Raw genomic sequence first — 16,540 nt, forward strand, 5'->3', positions numbered from 1 at the left:
GTTTGTCTGAAAATGTCCTTATTCTAGCCTCACATTTTATTGATAGTGTAGCTGACTCTAAATTGGAAATCATTTTCCCTCAGAATTTTGAATGCATTGTTCTATTGTCTTCTAGCTTCCATTGTTGTTGAGATATCAGATACCGTTCAGATCCTGAGGTTTTTATGTGACCTGCTTATTTACTTTGGAAGGTTTTAGAATTTCTCTCCATTTCTCTGTTCTATACTTCATGATGGTGTTCCTTGGCATGGTTTAAAAATTAAAAAAAATTTTTTTAAATTATTCTTTTAAAGTTTAATTCATGATGCCATATACTTGGAAGATTTGTTAAACCTTGAAATACATTTCCTTCAGTTCTAGAACAGTATCTAGTATTATTTTTTGATAATTGGATCCTCTCTGTTTTCCAATTTTCTTTTTCTGTAACTCCTATTAGTTGAATAATGGACCTCCTAGGTTAATCCTTGACTTTTCTTATCTTTCTTATTTTCTACTTTTTTTCTCTTTTTAATGGAGATTTGTTCTATTTTATTTTTCAAATAATCTGTTGATTAAAAAAACTCTGCTCTCATGTTTTTCATTTCCATGTTTTTTCTTGTTTCCTGAATATTCATTTTCATAGTTCCCTTGTTCTTATTTCGTGAAATGCAATATGTTCTAATTTTTCTGAGGGTATTAAAGTACAAACATTATTATTATTATTATTTTTTTGTTTGTTTCTTGCAATCTCTCTATTTCCTTTGGAATTCTTTTATCTCCTGTTTGCTCTGATCCTTCAGTTAGAGGCTTTTCTCCAACATCTGGTGCTCTATGGCCTCCCACACATATCTGAGAGTGAGGTACCAGATACCCCCAGGGACGCTCCCTGTGCTTGAGTGAGGCTCGATGACCAGCAATCATCAGTATAGAGTGATTGGGGTGGGGTGACTTGGTTATTTGCATATGGAATTCCTGATGTCAGGTCCTTTCTCTAGGGGTGGTCGGTTTCTCCAGAGAGAAATCCTCCCATTATCTGCCTGGAGGAGGGGTATAGGTCTGGGTGAGAACTTTCCAGAAGCTCAGTGGGAGAAGGTGACATGAGTTTTCACTGTTCAGTTTATAGAATTACCCTTATTCTCCCTGTTTTAAATATGGCCCCCACCCCCATGCTCAGCTGTGTCTGCTGTCCTTGAGGGCAGAAACTCTTTTGACGCAAACTCTCCAGAGAGTTGGCCTCCCATCTATTTTCATGGTGAGGGTAGGGTGGTCATCTTGCTGGGAAGTCGGGGTAGGAGTCCTAATTCTCATGTGGACTTTCCTAGTTTTTAGCCCCACCTATGCCTCTGCCTTCTGAGGTAGTATTTGTTGCTTCCTCAGTTCCTGGGCCTTTCAGTGTTCTGAATGGGTTTGCTCATACAAAACAGGCTTCAGCTTTCCCTGATCCGCTAAGTGAGTTGGCTCTTGCCCATCTGCTTTCCAGCTTCCAAACTGTTGTTGATAGAACTTGTCTTCTGTCATCTTCTCTTTTCTCTGTCCTTGTGGGTTTCTGTCATTTTTAGACCTTCACTACTATTTTGGGGGGGTTCTTTTTACAGGGTGTGTGGCAGAAATAAGTGCGTATGTTTAGTCCTCTGTGTTTACCCTGGACTCCTGAGTTTTTTCTTTATGATAGAAGCATGAGCAGAGGCACAGATCATCTGTTTGTTATGTGTCCTCATGAGCATGGCTTTTATCAGGGCCCTGTTTTCTTGCTGGCATGCTGTTGTATGCCAGAAAACCCAACCCAAATGGCTTAAACAGTAAAGAGATTTATCTCATTTAATGATAAGCTCTGGGGTAGGACGGCTCCAGGTTTGGTTAATTTAGCAGCTCAACAATGTCATTGAGGGCACAAGTTCTTTCCATTTTTCTACTCCACTTTAGTGCCCTTCATGGTCACAAAGTGGCTGCTGTGGTTCCTTCCACTCAACCTTCATGTCCTTGTATACAAGTGTCCACAAGCAGAAAAGATAGCGTCCCTTCATTGTTTTACTCTCTTTAAAAAAGTAAAATTGTGTCTTAGTCTGTTCAGGCTGCTATAACAAAATACCACAGATTGGGTATTTTATAAACAGCATACATTTATTTCTCACAGTTCTGGAGGCTAGGAAGTCCAGAATCATGGTCTGGCAGATTCCATGTTTGGTGAGGGCTTTCTGGTTCATTTAGGTGACTGTCTTTTTGCTGTTTCCTCACATGGCTGAAGGGGCCATGGATCTCTCTGGAACCTCTTTTTTAAGGGCACTAATCGCATTCACGAGGGCTCTGTCCTCATGACCTAATCACCTCCCAAAGGCTCCACATCCTAATACTATCACCTTAGGGGTTAGGATTACAATCTATGAATTTTGGCGGGGACACAAATATTCAGACCATGGTGAATTGTTTGAATAGGTGTTATATCCACAGGTTAGCAATTTAAAATACTTAAAAGGCATACAATAAAAAGTCTCCCTATTACTCCTATCCTTTCTTCTCATGAATAGGATTTTCTTATTTATTCTTGATGGCAAAAACTTGGCCTCTGTTCACCGGTGCCAAATTGAAACTTGGAGACAGAATTTTGGGTGAAGTAGAATAGAATAGCTTTATTGCTTTGCCAGGCAAAGGGGGACAGAGTGAGCTCCTGCCCTCAAAAACTGTGTGTCCCAACCCCAGAGGATTTGGTGAGGAGTTTTATAGCAATGGTTCAAGGGTGGGGTTGCTGATAAGATTAAGTTGTGTGCAGGGCCTGCACTCCTTTAATCTGGTCTCAGGTAATCTCTTGATGAGCTTCTCTGGTTCCTTTAATCTGGCTTCAGGTGGTCTTCTCTGGAATGAAGAATGCTGACATTTTCCATTTGTTGGAGGTTTTAGTTCTGTAAAGAGCTCAGAGATATTGTTATGTGTGTCCTTTGAGGTGGAACCAGGACCTTGCCTCAAGGCTGCACTATTGTTTCTTGGCTGCTCCTCCCTTGTCTCTGCATCCCCTCCCTTCCCTGATTAGCAACTGTTTGAATCTGCCCTTGGGAACTCAGGGAAGGTCATGGAGGCTGGAGTCTGTTCCCTACAGACAAGAAACAGGGGACACAGAAAGGCTTCCATGCCCAGGAACTCCACAGGGTCCTGCTCGGTTTCATTCTTCCAGAATCTCTTTGTGTAATAAGGCATATTACAAGCAAATATGAACATATAGTTTTATCTATCTCACTGTCACTTTTCCATGCTCTAAGCATTTTTTAAAATTAAATTAAATTAATTTATTTATTATCTTTGGCTGCATTGGGTCTTTGTTGATGCATGTGGGCTTTCTCTAGTTGCAGCGAGCGGGGTCTACTCTTTGTTGTGGTGCGCAGGCTTCTCATTGTGGTAGCTTCTCTTTGTTGTGGAGCACAGGCTCTACGTGGGCGGGCTTCAGTAGTTGTGGCACTCGGGCTCCATAGTTGTGGCTTGTGGGCTCTAGAGCGCAGGCTCGGTAGTTGTGGCACGTGGGCTTAGTTGATCTGTGGCACATGGGATCCTCCCGGACCAGGGCTCGGACGCGTGTCCCCTGCATTGGCAGGTGGATTCTTAACCACTGTGCCACCAGGGAAGTCCCTCTAAGCATTTTTTGACACTGCTTTTTTTTTCACTGAGCAAAATATTTTGGTACATAAAGCACATCCTTAACATTGTTTTATAGCTATATTATATTGCATTATATGCATGTAACCTAATTTGTTTAACCAGTCATCTTTTGATAGATATTTGTTCCCCATATTTGCTATTATAATAAATTCTGAAAATCTGTTAGTTTTCCTAGAGCATAAATTCCGAGAAGTAAAATTGCTGAGGCAAAAGGGGTATGTATTTGTGACCTTGACAGATGTTGCAAATTGCCCTTCCTGGGGTTTGTACCAGTTTATTCTCCCATCAACACTGTATGAAAGGCTGGTTTCGCAACAACCCACAAGGTATCTTCTCAACCTTTGGATTCTTGCCAATCTGTTAGGTGAAAAATGGTCCTTGTGTCTCTATTTAAGAGCTAAGAAACCATTCCCAGGAGTTTCTCCAGCAGACTTGTTCTCCTGAGCAAGGTCTCCTTGGCCAGAATTTTGTAATGTGCTGCCTCCTAAACCAGTCATTGGCAAAAGGAATGAAATGACTCTAATTGGTTTAAATTAATCCAGATCAACATCTTCTGGTGGGGTTGGTATAGGGGCAGCCTTCCCACGACAGGGATGCCTGGACAGTACTGGGTTCTGTTAGTGAGGGAGATGGGGTCAATGCCGTTGGCTAGGCACCCAGCAGTGTCTGGGATATTCCTGGTCCACCACCTGCTAGAGAGCTGGGCTCAGACCTGTGCCTCCAAGGTCTGGAAGGCTCCTTCTAGGACTCCCCATTCTCACGCGCTCAATGCTGGTAGGCTGCCTGGGGTGGGAGGATGGTGTGTGGTTGCACAAACAGCCTGACCTCTGATCAGATCCAAGATACTGGTTGCATAAACCAGGTCAGAGAAGAGTCTAGGCTTTAGAACTGGCAGCCCTGGGTTCAAATGCCCCCTCTGCCACTTAGTAGCTATGTGACCACTTAGCCTCTCTAAGCTTCAGTTTTCTCAGTTGTAAAACTGGGCCAGGAAGTCCTGCCTCAGTAGCTGTCGGGAAGTTGAGTGGAATGTATACCATGTGCCCATCCCAGGGCCTGGCGCACAAGGAGTTACTCAGCAGAGGCCCATCCTGGCTGAGGTCTCCTGTCCCCCAGAAGGCAGGGAAGAATATTCCATGAGCTCTGCCCTAGGTCCTGAGCTCCTGGGTGTGGCCGGGGAGGGGGCTCAATTGACCCTGTGTCCTCCAGGCCCAGCACACAGCCAGAGGCTCAAAAAAGTGCTCCATCTGTGCTTGTCGACTGAATGAGAGAGCAGCAATAAGTTAGCACAAAAGCTGCTGCTACATATCCTAACGGTGTTTGGCTTTTTAAGCCATATTGAGGCAGAATTTCCCTTGATACCAATCTGTATCGAATCATTTACACATGCCGTGCCTCCCGATGACACGCACTGTTTATCTGCGGCATCAGCTTCGTATTGATTTATCAATGCCCATTTTGCACAAAGATCAATAATTAATTGCATCTCTGCAGACATGGGAATACAACCTGTTTGCCATGTAGAGTGCAGCCCTGAGCTGAGAGCCTGCTGAAGACTTTGCTCCTTGTGAGTTTTCCTACATACGGTGCTGCTTTAATGGCCAGTGACAAGGTCCTGAGTGACCAGCCATCTCCACTGCCCTGGCAGAGGTCAGGACCACGGGAGACCTGATGGCCGTGCCGGGTGTGTGTGAAGGTATCCGGATGGATGAGGGAGAGTGACCTTGTGGAAAGGGCTTTTTTTCGGGGGCTGCATGCAGCTGGTGGGGGCTTCTCTCCTGTGACCCTTCCTGGGGTGGGTGTCTCCCCCTTTAGCTCTGTCTCTCTGGTCATTTCTCCTGTAGACAGAACACCTCAGAGTAGGATATGTTCTAGCTTGTCTGTTTCCCTGGGGAGTGCCACACACATAGTAGGGCCTCAGTGAAGGCTGGCTGAATGCTTGAGGATGAAATGTACCATTTTCTGGGTTTCCTTGTGGTGCTTCTAGATGGTCTGGGAGCTGGTGAGTGGTGGTGGCGAGGCTCGGGCAGTAGGTGGCGCTCTGTCAAAGTCTGCGATCCGTGTCTGGAAGGAAAGCTGTCAGGAGAGCTTCAGAATCCACCCAACTTCAAAATTAACAGAAAATGACGATTGAGCATTTCTTACTTTAAAATTTTTTGAAATGATATTGGAAAGCCTTATTTTATAAATGTTAGGGAATTACAATCAATCGACTAACATAATATCCATTTGTTAAGCACCTACTAAGTGCCAGGCATGGTATTAGCGAATTAATTCTGCTGGAGTGTTCCTCTTTATGTAACATGTCCCCCTGTCTAATTTATCTATATTACTTACCTTTTAGAGGAATACATTGATGAATTGCTCTATTAAAAGAGAATAAAGATACTTAAAGTCCTTAATGGGAGAGGACTCACAAAGGAGTTTTTAAGTCTAACTCAGAACTGTGTAGAACACTCGGCACATTATGCTAATTTTGTTTTCAGAGGCTGAGCAGCTTAGAGGGGAAAAAATTCAGCCTGTTCCCATCTAGTTGCAGAAGCCGGGTAATCTGTGTCTCATCAGTGCTAACAAATATACCCCCTAATAACAGTTTGTGTTTGTAACAGTGAGAAATGCTTCCCTGGAAAATATTATCAGCGCTTATATTATCTTATAGATTATACTCTCACTCAGTGGAGGGTCCCAGTAAAAATACAATAGCAGATTGCAGCCGATGGGCTCTCTATTTTTATGTTAGAGACTTCATTATTTTGCAAAGTGGAAAGAAATTCTTTGAAAACACAGGCACCTGGTGCACAGGCGCAATTGCCAGGGCCCAAAGCTGGGAAGGGGCCTGGGGTTGGGGGTAGGGCTGCAGCCTGTCGGGAAGCTGTGGGAGCTGGCAGTCTGGGGGGTGCTGCCTTCCCCAGGACCGGCAGAGTGAGGGGTGGCTCTGAACCCTTCCTGCTCCGCGGCCATCTTCCCTGCTAGACTGTCAGCTCCATGAGGACGGGGTCAGGGTTAGGGACAGGGTGTATGATTCCTGCTGTCACCTCAGCAGCCAGCACGGTGCCTGGCACACCTAGGGACCTCAGCAATCCTGGGTTACCCCAGGTGTTGGAGCTACAGGAGAAATAGCCAGAGAGGCAGGGCTAAACAAGGTGTCACGCAGGGACTGGGCAAGCACTTCTCTGTGTGCCTGGGCCACCTCTCGAGGCCTCGGGCAGGAAGGAGCCCAGGCTTATGAGGGCTGACCCCAGGGCAGGGCTGTGGTCTTGGAGATGCTGGTGTGAGGATGGAGGGGGGAGATCTGCCTGAACTGAGGAAGCTGGTGGAGGCTACTGGTGAAGGTAAGGTAAGCATGACGTGAGGGGGGCATTAGCAAGGCTGGAAACAGGCATGAGATTAGGGGTGTGTAGGCCAGGGGGCGGGGCGGGGCCGGGAGAACCTGGCTTGATGAGACCCCAGACCCCAGGGGCACCCTAGCCCAAGGCCCCTTTCCATTCTTTTCGTCCTTGGAAGAGAACTTGGGGCTGTTCCTCTCCCAGAGGCCCCTCTCCCTTTCTCAAAGGGCCGTTCCCCTTCCACGAAGCGATGTCTCTGCAGATGGCAGTGGTGCTGTGGGTAGTGAGTCTGTGGACGGGTTTCACCTGCACGTCAGCAGCCGGGCATTTCTCTGAGGGTGGCCGCTTGTGCTTATCAGGGAGGAGCTCACAGCCCAGTGGAGGAAACAGAATCATCACATGGGATTCTGCAGTTCACAGGCCATGAGGGGAGTCTCTTCCATAAGTGTTTGTGTCCCCAGGCCAAGCACAGAGCCTGGGCCACAGCAAGTTCTGATCTTGGTGAACTGAAGAGAATTAAGGTTTGGGGGTCATGGGGCTATCAGGGACCGAGAGTGCGGGCTGGAGCTGAGCCGTGACATACATCGAGTCTGGGGAGCGTTGATAAGCAGGAGGGGGCGAGGCACCCCAGGCTGATGCAGTGACAAGGGTGAAGGCTTGGAGGTGGGAAATACGGTGACGTTAGGGGTGCCTGGGCTGTCTGAAGTGTGGTGTACAACAAGGGGGGCAATGCCTTTGGGCCCAGATCAAGAGGACCTGGGATGCCTGAGTGAGGTGTCTGCACTTGCTTCTCTGCTCTCTGCGTGGGAATCTGGACAGGGTATGCCCAGATGGGGTGGCACCCCAAGGGCAGAACTACAGAGACCTCTGAAGCTGGGGCTGTCCCTGCCTGGCCAGCTGAGGAGGCTCAAGAACAGCTTGGGGGACACGAGGCTCTAGCCTGAAGCTTGAAGCCAGCTGGCTTCTTGTCCGGCAGATGGTGAGAGACCCCGACCCTTATTCTGGAAGGAGGAGCAACACACGGGGGTCTGTGTCAGTCTCCCGGCAGGGCCAGGGGCTGCTCTAGGGCCCATCACGCCCCCTCAGGTGGGGGTGGAGCTCGTGCTCTCTGGCGGAGCCCCAGCTCTGGCAGCCTCCAGGCCCAGGCAGCCCGCACACTGGGCCGCCACCTTCTCTTAGGGGGCTGCATCCAGGTGAGTCTCCTCACGCAGGTTCCACAAACCCTCCAGAGTCTGTGCCACGGAAGAAGCCCCTGCCCACACCAGCCTGTGTGCCGTGTGAGGTGTTGCAAGGGGCACAGGGCTCTGTTCTTTGCTTACAGATAAGAGCCGAGCACCCGAGTCTCTTAACGCCAGCGTAGGTGATGTTCCTCTTGCAGCTGAGGTCAGAAAAGTACCCGGGATAGGATGATCAGTTCATGGAGAGAACAAAGAAAAACAGCCACCTTCTACTGTGCGAGGCAACATATAAGGAGCTCCAGGTGAGCAAGGGAGTTTGTAAAGATGAGAGAGTCACAGACAGTCATCAACTGTGGGCAGTGAGAACAGAACTGGGAACAATAATCTTTGCCTGAGTGACAGGGTCCAGGTTCCCCACGGGGCACTCGAGGACCTTCTGTTCTGACCCTCCCCACTTTTCTCCCGGGTCCCCACCCCCCTTGCCCCTCACCAGGTGGCTTCCCAGCTCTCCCAGACCTCAGCCCTTTCCTCTGCCTCCAGAGCCCTTCCCTGTCATCAAGCTCTGCGTCAGGGAGTCTTCCCTGGCTCTCCAGTGCAGAAGGGCCCTGGTCGTTCTGGACCCAGAGCTCACCCAGTCACCCATGCACCTGGCCGTTGGCATCCCTCCCTCTCCTTCACCATGGTTGGGTCCCTTGAGGGTGGGGACTATCATTTTTTTTTGTCTCTCTGGCTCCAGGGTCTTGCTTGGGGCCTGAGATGATGTTTGGGGTGTGAACGGATGAAGTAGGAGAGGATGCATTCTGACAATTTTGGGGTGACAGGAGTCGATGGGGGTGCTGTGCAGGAAATGGGGCTGGGCAGGGGTCCTGGCAAAAAGCTCAAATGCTTGGTGGAAAATGCTAGTTCTCTGGAGGGCTGTGTGTCTGCACAGTTTAGTACTTGCTGCTGCTTGGCATTCTTTTCCTTGGGCTGACCCTGGGCAATTTGAGGGTGCATATTTTATTCTATTCATTTCTATATCATCATAGTTTAGTTCTGGACCTGAAAAACAGTAGGAACTCAATAAACACTTGCTGACTTACTGATTGAACTCAGTGTGTTGTAAATGTATGCAAACCCTCTTATCTCTCTGGGCCTCAGTTTCTCCATCTGTAAACAGGGAGTGAGCTGGAGAGGCTCCTCTGGTCTCTTGAGCTCTCCAGCTGTGACTCTGACGCTGGGTGCTGGGCACTGTGAGTTTCTTCAAGTCTCTGCCACCTTCGCCCTTCACTGGGGCCCAGAGAGGGTGTGTGGGTACATCCCCAGGGGTGAGCCCACAGCTGCAGGCCCTGCTGACCCGCAGGACATGGCGTCCACGTTCTTCTACAGCGCCTGCCAGGGTGCACTCATGCTTGTGGGGAGCTGTGCCCTGGGACACGTGCCAGTGAAGGATCGCGCCCATTAGGTGGGTTGCTGTGATTAGCTGGGCTCTGGCCTGGCTACGAGGGGAAGGAGGGGGGCAGAGAAAATGGGCGTATGCTGCTGCTTGTGGGAGAAGGCCTCCGAGCTGCTGGGGCTCTGCGCCCTGCTCCTTTGGGGAAAGGGTCAGAGGATCCTGGTGTTCTAGGAGGTGGCAAGTGGAATTAAAGCCATGTGCCCAGAAGACCTGCAGAGCTGTGCACATATTTAAGGGTGAGGCACTAAATAGCAGGACGCGTGTGTGTGTGTGTGTGTGTGTGTGTGTGTGTGTGTATGTGGCCCAGCAGTCGGCTTCACTGAGGGTAAATGGAATTGACGGGTGCATTAGTTTCCTAAGGGTGCTGCAACAAATTACCATGAACGGTTCTGGAGGCCAGAAATCTGAAATCAAGGTGTCGGTTGGCAGGACCACACTCCCCGCACAGGCTCTAGGCTTCCTCTCCTCTTCCGGCTTCTGGATGACTCCTGGTGTCCCCTGGCTTATGGCAGCACAGCCCCAATCTCTGTCTTCACGTGGCCATCGTCCTTAGGTCTCTCTCTGTCCTTTTCTGACTTTTAAAGGACATTCTCCTTGGATTTAGGGCCCTTCTAACACAGTGTGGTCTCGTCTTGATTCTTACCTTAATTACTTCTGCAAGGACCCTATTTCCAAATAAGACCACATTCTGAGGTTCTGGGTAGCCATAAATTTGGGGGGAAAACTATTAAACCCACCGCAAAGTGGACACTTGTCCAGCTATATCTGTAAATCTCTTTTCTTGAGGTGGTAATTTTCTTTTGAGTCAGGTTACCAGTGTTCCCAGCACCAGGCAGGGGAAGGGAGCTGGGGTTCTTGCCTTGGGGTAGGTGGACTTTCACTTCATTCATTTTCTGCAGTGCCTGGGGTCCCAGAGAGCAGGGCCTTGGGACCAACCTCTCCTGAGAGCAAGCCCCCAGCTCTCTGTGTGTGCCAGGCAGGGAGGGCACTGGGGGTGTACAGGCTTCGTACACAGATTTGCAGGCAGTCCCTCTGTAATGAGTGTCACCTTTGCCCCCGCTCTCAGAGGTGCCTGGGACGTCTGATTCCAGGGCCCGTTCTGGGTGGAAGAAGTGCAGATCCACTGTTTCTAGGGTTTCCACACTGCTGACTTGGTCTTGCTTTTCTCTGATCTGCTCTGCCAGGTTGTCCTCAGCCACCTGCTTCCCAGCTTCCCAGATTTTGATGCTATTTGTCTCCTATTCCATTCACATCTTTGGGGGTGTTACCCCTTTACTGTCACTCTACTAAAATCTGTCAGTGGACTCTGATCCGCTTTAGAATGATGCCCAGACTCTGACCATGTTGTCCTGGGCCCTCGCGGGCTGGCCGGCCACCCAGCCTCCCAGCCTCATCTCCTCACACACTACGCTCCAGCCTCTGAGGGCCTGAGCTCACCCCTGCTCATCCGTTCTCCTTAAAAGTGTCACTCTCCAGAAAGACCTTCCCAGCCCTCTCACCCACTCATCTTTGTGCCGTATACCCCATGCTTCCTTCTTGGCACAAGTAACAATTTGTCTTTGCACAGCCAAGAGCCATGTCCCGTCCGCTCGTCCCTCAGATACTCTCCTCCCCGTCCACTTCAGGGCCAGGAGCTGACCTGTAAGGGCCGCATCAGCGCCCCCCACTCACCTCTGGCTTCCTGTTGAGTTCATTTAGCGGGCTGCCGGCAGGAGAGGGGAGGGTAGGAGGAAAGTGAGCTTGGCGTTTTTATTCTTCTGGCCCCTTCCCTGATGGGTCTCCATGGGCTGGCTGTATCCCTTCGCCGAAGGCCTCAGCCCCCATCAGGTGGTCCTCTCCATTCGCACACTCTCTCAGTGTTCCAGTAACTTCTCTTTCCCTTTGACCCTTCAGGCCTAGAAGTGGTTACTATGCCCTCTGTAAACACTGCCTATGCCTTGAAAAATAGTCCATTCTCAAGTACCAGGTTTGACTGTGCCTACTCTCCTGCTAGCTCTCCTACACTTTTCTTGCTAATTTACTTGCTTACTCTTGTTCCCCCCTCGCAGACTATCAGCTTTGTGGGGCCTGGCACTGTCTGTTTTCATTGCTGAGCTCCCTGAGCTTACCTCAGGGTCTGACACACACTGGGTGCTCATAAATGCCCATTAAATGAGAGACCACACCCACACATGCGTACACACTTGCACACATGTGCCCATGCAGACAGACAGACAGACAGACAGACACACACACACTCTCACCCACCCACACCAAAGGCCTCTGCAGTTTTCGGCAGCTTGGAGTCTTCAGATAGTTGAGACCAGAGCTTGCTCCACAGCAGGTGGGCCTGGGCCTTCTCAACCCCCTTCCATTGATTTGAGATGCAGTTTGTGGAAGCTGCCAGTGTTCCTGCTGTGTGGCCCCAGTGGGTCAGCCTAACCTCTCTGGGCTTCAGTTTCTCTCACAGGGATAGCGATAACTGCTCTGTGACCACCTTCCTTGGTGACCCTGGAGGTCACGTGCCACCTTCTGCTGGTCTGCCAGTGACCCCTGGGGGTCAGAGTGCAGAATGCTTAGGATGTGCCTGGTTAGCTGTGGCAGCAGCAGGAGGGTCACATGAGCCTAGAGGGACTTGTCTGGGAGTGGTCGTGGGGAGAGACTTCTGTGAGGGGGTTATTGCATCACATCGCCTTCTCGCTAAGGGTTTACTCAGGCTGCAGTCAAGCCCCAGTTGTCTATGGGATTTATTGTCTTAAAGGGGAGACGGGGGCCCAGGAGAAGTCAGCTGGACAGCTGGGTATCAAGAGTGATGCAGGCCCAGCCTTGGCCCCCTCAGCCGGGGGGAGGCTGAAGAGAACAGGCTTCTGTGCCAGGGAGGGGGGCTCCCATTCAGCTGAGGGAAATAGACACACACCAAGAGCCCTTCTGGCTATTCCCTCCTCTCCTCTTCTTCTCTTACCTTCCTTCTGCTGGATTTCTCTTCTCCCTTCCCTTGGTCTGGCCGAGAGAGTGCCTGGAACTTTCTGGAAGGTTTCTTGGGGAGGCTGGGGAATGGGGCCCATTCTCACTGAGGCTTTAGAAGGAAGCCATAAAACCTCTCTGAGTTCAGGTTTCTATTACACGTGTAGAATGTAGAAGCTGATGATAGTCTATGAAAATTCAATAAACCTTGAAAACAGCATCAGGGTTGATATCTGTAATTTAAAATAATGGATACCAAGAAATTGTTTCTCATTTATCTCACTGCTGAGATTGTGGCACGAAAGAGACTTCATTAAGCGTAGATTTTTTTAAAGAAAAAAAATAGTGTCATTTATCTCAATCAATGACAGATGCGGGAGGTGGCTGATGGTGGTGTTTAATAACACCCGAGCAGCAAAAGCCTCGGTTTCTTCACAGTTTGGGACAAGTAAACGGGTGCACAGAATCACTTCACAGTGGGAGAGGTGCAGAAACTTAAAGTCTCGTTCTGCCCCACAAGTACCACTTGTCATATGTTAAGCAGCACATCTGGTTTGTGGTATTGTTCCAAAATTAGGGGAGGAAGAGGGGACTAAATTGTGGCTGGGTCCCGGGCCACAGCTGGTCAGTTTAAACCCCCCTCCACCGCCCCCCTATCCAGAAGCCTTGAACTGAAGCTGGGGGAGCCTGTGAGAGAGCCTATTTTTGGCCCTTTGCCTGCTGCCAGCTCCCAAGATGGGCTGTGCTTGGCTGGAGAGATTCCTAAAGTGTGTGTGTGTATGTATGTATATGCATGTGTGCGTATATACACATGTGTGTGTGTATACGTATATATCCATGTGTATGTATATATGTGTGTGCGTGTCTGTCTGTCTGTCTGTGCCATGTCTAGGCTTCCTTCTAATGAGTTAGGAGACACCATTCCTCTTTTTGCCGTATTACCATTTCAGAAACCAAAAATCCAAGAGTCTAGTTCCTGCAAGTGACAGATTGGCAAAGCAGGAGGCAATCCACGTGAAGGTGATTAATTAACTCGCTTTTTAGGACAAAGAGCATTTAACCCACCATCTTAAGCCCCTCCACAGTCCCTGCATGGCCAGTGGTGGAGGGCAAGGCCTGCTCCCGAGTCCAAGTCCATGGGCATCTGGACGTGGAGGCTCCCAGGTTTGGATCCCCCAGGTTTGGATCATTTGTTTCTTTGATCTTACGCTGGTTGTGTGCTGTGGGCCAGGCGTAGTGCTGCTTAAAGCCAAGGGGGTTGGTGACAGTGATGCAAGATGATCAGGGACACGGGAGCCCCGTGGGCACTCAGGTGGGCTAGGGTGGGGGATTCCCAGGGCGGAACCCACTCTGCTAATCTGCGAACTCCTGCTCCCCTTCGAGCTTCACCCCGACCTCCCCTTCTCTCCCAGCACAGGCTCAGGCTGCTTGTGTTTCAGATGCAGGTCATGTGTGTGAGCCTCTTTTCCCCTTGAACACCCTCCCCCTGCGGAAACAGCAAGCCTAGCTCATGCAGCCACAGAGCCAGGGACATCCCACTGTTAGGACATGGATCAAAGAATGCTAATTGATCAAATATTAAATGTGGGCTAAACACTGCACTGAATAATTCACCTTTTCTCATGTGAGCAACTTTGCAGCAGCTAGAATAGGAAGCAGGAATTTTCATGCTGATAACAGTGTTAGCAGGGGAGGGGAGGGAATGTTGTTTGTTTTCCTGAAGTGTTGCAAAATGTGTGGGGACCCAAGTCTTCACTTAATTAAATTCAGTCCTGTAGGAATACAGCGTCAAGGTTTTCCATCTCAACCTGATTTTTAGAGAATCAGGTGACAGGGACATGGAGGGCATGGAGAGGAGGGGGGAGTGATGTCCTTGGTGGAGGAACAGCTGATGGGACTGGGGATGCTTTGCCTGGAGAAAAGAATAAGGGGCAACCCCACCGTGGTAGGCCAAATCAGGGCCCCCCAGGATGTCCTTGCCCTAATCCCTGGAATCTGTGAATATGTTCCCTTACATGGCAAAAGGGACTTTGCAGGTGTGATTAAATTAAGGTGTGATTAAGAAGGTTAGCCTGGGTCATCCAGGTGGGGCCAATGAAATCACAAGCGTCCTTTTGAGAGAGAGGCGGGAGTCAGAGAAGGAGATGTGATAACATAAGCAGGGTTTGGAGTGATGCCACCATGAGCCAGGGAATGCGGGCAGCCTCCAGAAGCTGCAAAAGGCAAGGAACAATTCTCCTCTAGAGCCTCCAGAAGGGACACAGCTCTGCCGACACCTTGATTTCAGCCTTTTATGATCCATATTGGACTTTTGACTTCCTGAACGGTAAGGCGATAACTTTGTGTTGTTTTAAGCCACTAGAGTTGTGGTAATTTGTTACAGCAGCAATACTCAGGTGTCCTGGAGTCTCTCCCCCTGCAGCTTGCTATGTGCCTAAAATAGCAGCAGCAGAACTACCCCTTTGGGGGCACCTGTGGAAAGCAGATATTCCTTATTATAATTACAATTAGTAACACTGGGAAGCCCTTACTATGTGCCGCACTCTGTGCTAAGAGCTCTACCTGCGTTAGCCTAGTGAGTCCTCATATCAACCCTACAGTCTATGGGGTTCAGAAACCCATCGCTGTCCACGCTATATTGTTTCTGTTGCTCTGTAACAACTTACAGCTTAAAACAAGATACACTTATTATCTCACAGTTTCTGTGGGTCAGGAATCTGGGAGACACTTAGCCGGGTGGTTCTCATGAGGATGTCTCACGAGACTGTCGTCAAGGTGTCAGCTGGGGCTGTCGTCATCTCAAGGCTTGACTGGAGGCAGGTCCGCTTCCCAGCTCACTGACGTGATGGGTGGGAGCCCTAGGGTGCCCTGGCTGCTGGCTGGAGGCTCCAGTCCCCAATCCATAGGGCTGCTCAGAACATGGCAGCTGGTTTTCCCCAGAGTGAGGGATGAGAGAGACGACGAGGGAAGGGGAGAAAGGGAGAGAGAACTCAAGATGGAAGCCATGGTCCTTTTATCACAATCTCAGAAGTGACAGCCTATCACTTCTGCCATATTCTATCCATTAGAAGCCAGTGACTAGATCCAGCCACACATGTGGAGGGGCTTACGCAGGGCTGTGGATACGAGAGGCGGAGATTGTTGGGGACCATCTTAGAAGCTGCCTACCACACCCACTTAACAGATGGGATAACTGAAGTCCAGAGAGGTCAAGCTAGTACAAGTTAGAGCGAGGATTTGAATCCAGCTCTGTGTGAGCTGGGAGCCCACATTCGTAACAATTTTGCTGTCTCGCTTTTATGAAGCCTAAGTTATTTTAACGCTCCTGCCACCCTCAGACCTTATTTTGATGCCCCTCCTTGGTGTACGCTCATGTACACCCCAGACCTAGCATGGACCACCCTATACTACTGTGTTTGGTTTGTTGTCTGTCCTACTAGATGGGATGGTGAGCCGAGTGCTGAATAAATGAATGAAATAAGAAATGAAAGGATGGGCTCAAAGAAAGAAGGGTGTCCTTGCAACATGGGGGCCACAGGGTGCAGCACCCTTCTGTGATGGGGCGGGAGGTCCTGTGCATGGATGTATGTTTCTGTATTTGGTGGTCTCTGTGTGGGCTTTCCCTGGGGTCTCAGAAGCTCACCAGTTTGGCAGCTCCCTCCTTCAGACCTTGTCTCTCTGGCATCATCTCTGTGGCTCTCTCTCTGCACAATGGGAGGAAGGGGCTATGTTCCAAAGACCAGGGGTTAATGGGCCTTAAAAGGCCTGCTCTGGGAAAGGAGAAGATACAAGCTAGTGCAGTCGTGTTCACTATACATCTCAGGGGCCTCCTTCCTCCTTCCTTTTGGGGCGCTGGGCAGGTGAGAGGCTCAGGGATCCCTAGAACGTTATTGTCTTCCCACAATAGAGAGAGGGCTTCCCCTCACTGCTTCAGCACACCAAAGCCTCGGTGGCCTTCTTCCTTAATGCCATCTGCTGAGAACCTCTAGGCCAGTGCTTCTCAAAGTGTGGTCCTTGGACCAGCGGCAGTATCACCT

At 49.6% G+C, this 16,540-nt stretch overlaps 1 protein-coding gene and 1 long non-coding RNA gene across 5 annotated transcripts in view; one reads left to right on the forward strand and one right to left on the reverse strand.

The window, feature by feature from the left end:
• The window catches only part of LOC309657420, a 1,054,509-nt gene that overhangs the window by 64,552 nt on the left and 973,417 nt on the right, over nucleotides 1-16,540 (reverse strand). The gene's annotated exons all lie outside the window — the stretch shown is intronic.
• FSTL4 (follistatin like 4) overlaps nucleotides 1-16,540 on the forward strand; it is a 734,694-nt gene that overhangs the window by 3,131 nt on the left and 715,023 nt on the right. The window lies entirely within an intron of this gene.

Source organism: Balaenoptera physalus (genome assembly GCF_965194825.1).
Source record: "Balaenoptera physalus genome assembly, chromosome: 3".
NCBI classification, from domain to species: Eukaryota; Metazoa; Chordata; class Mammalia; order Artiodactyla; family Balaenopteridae; genus Balaenoptera; species Balaenoptera physalus.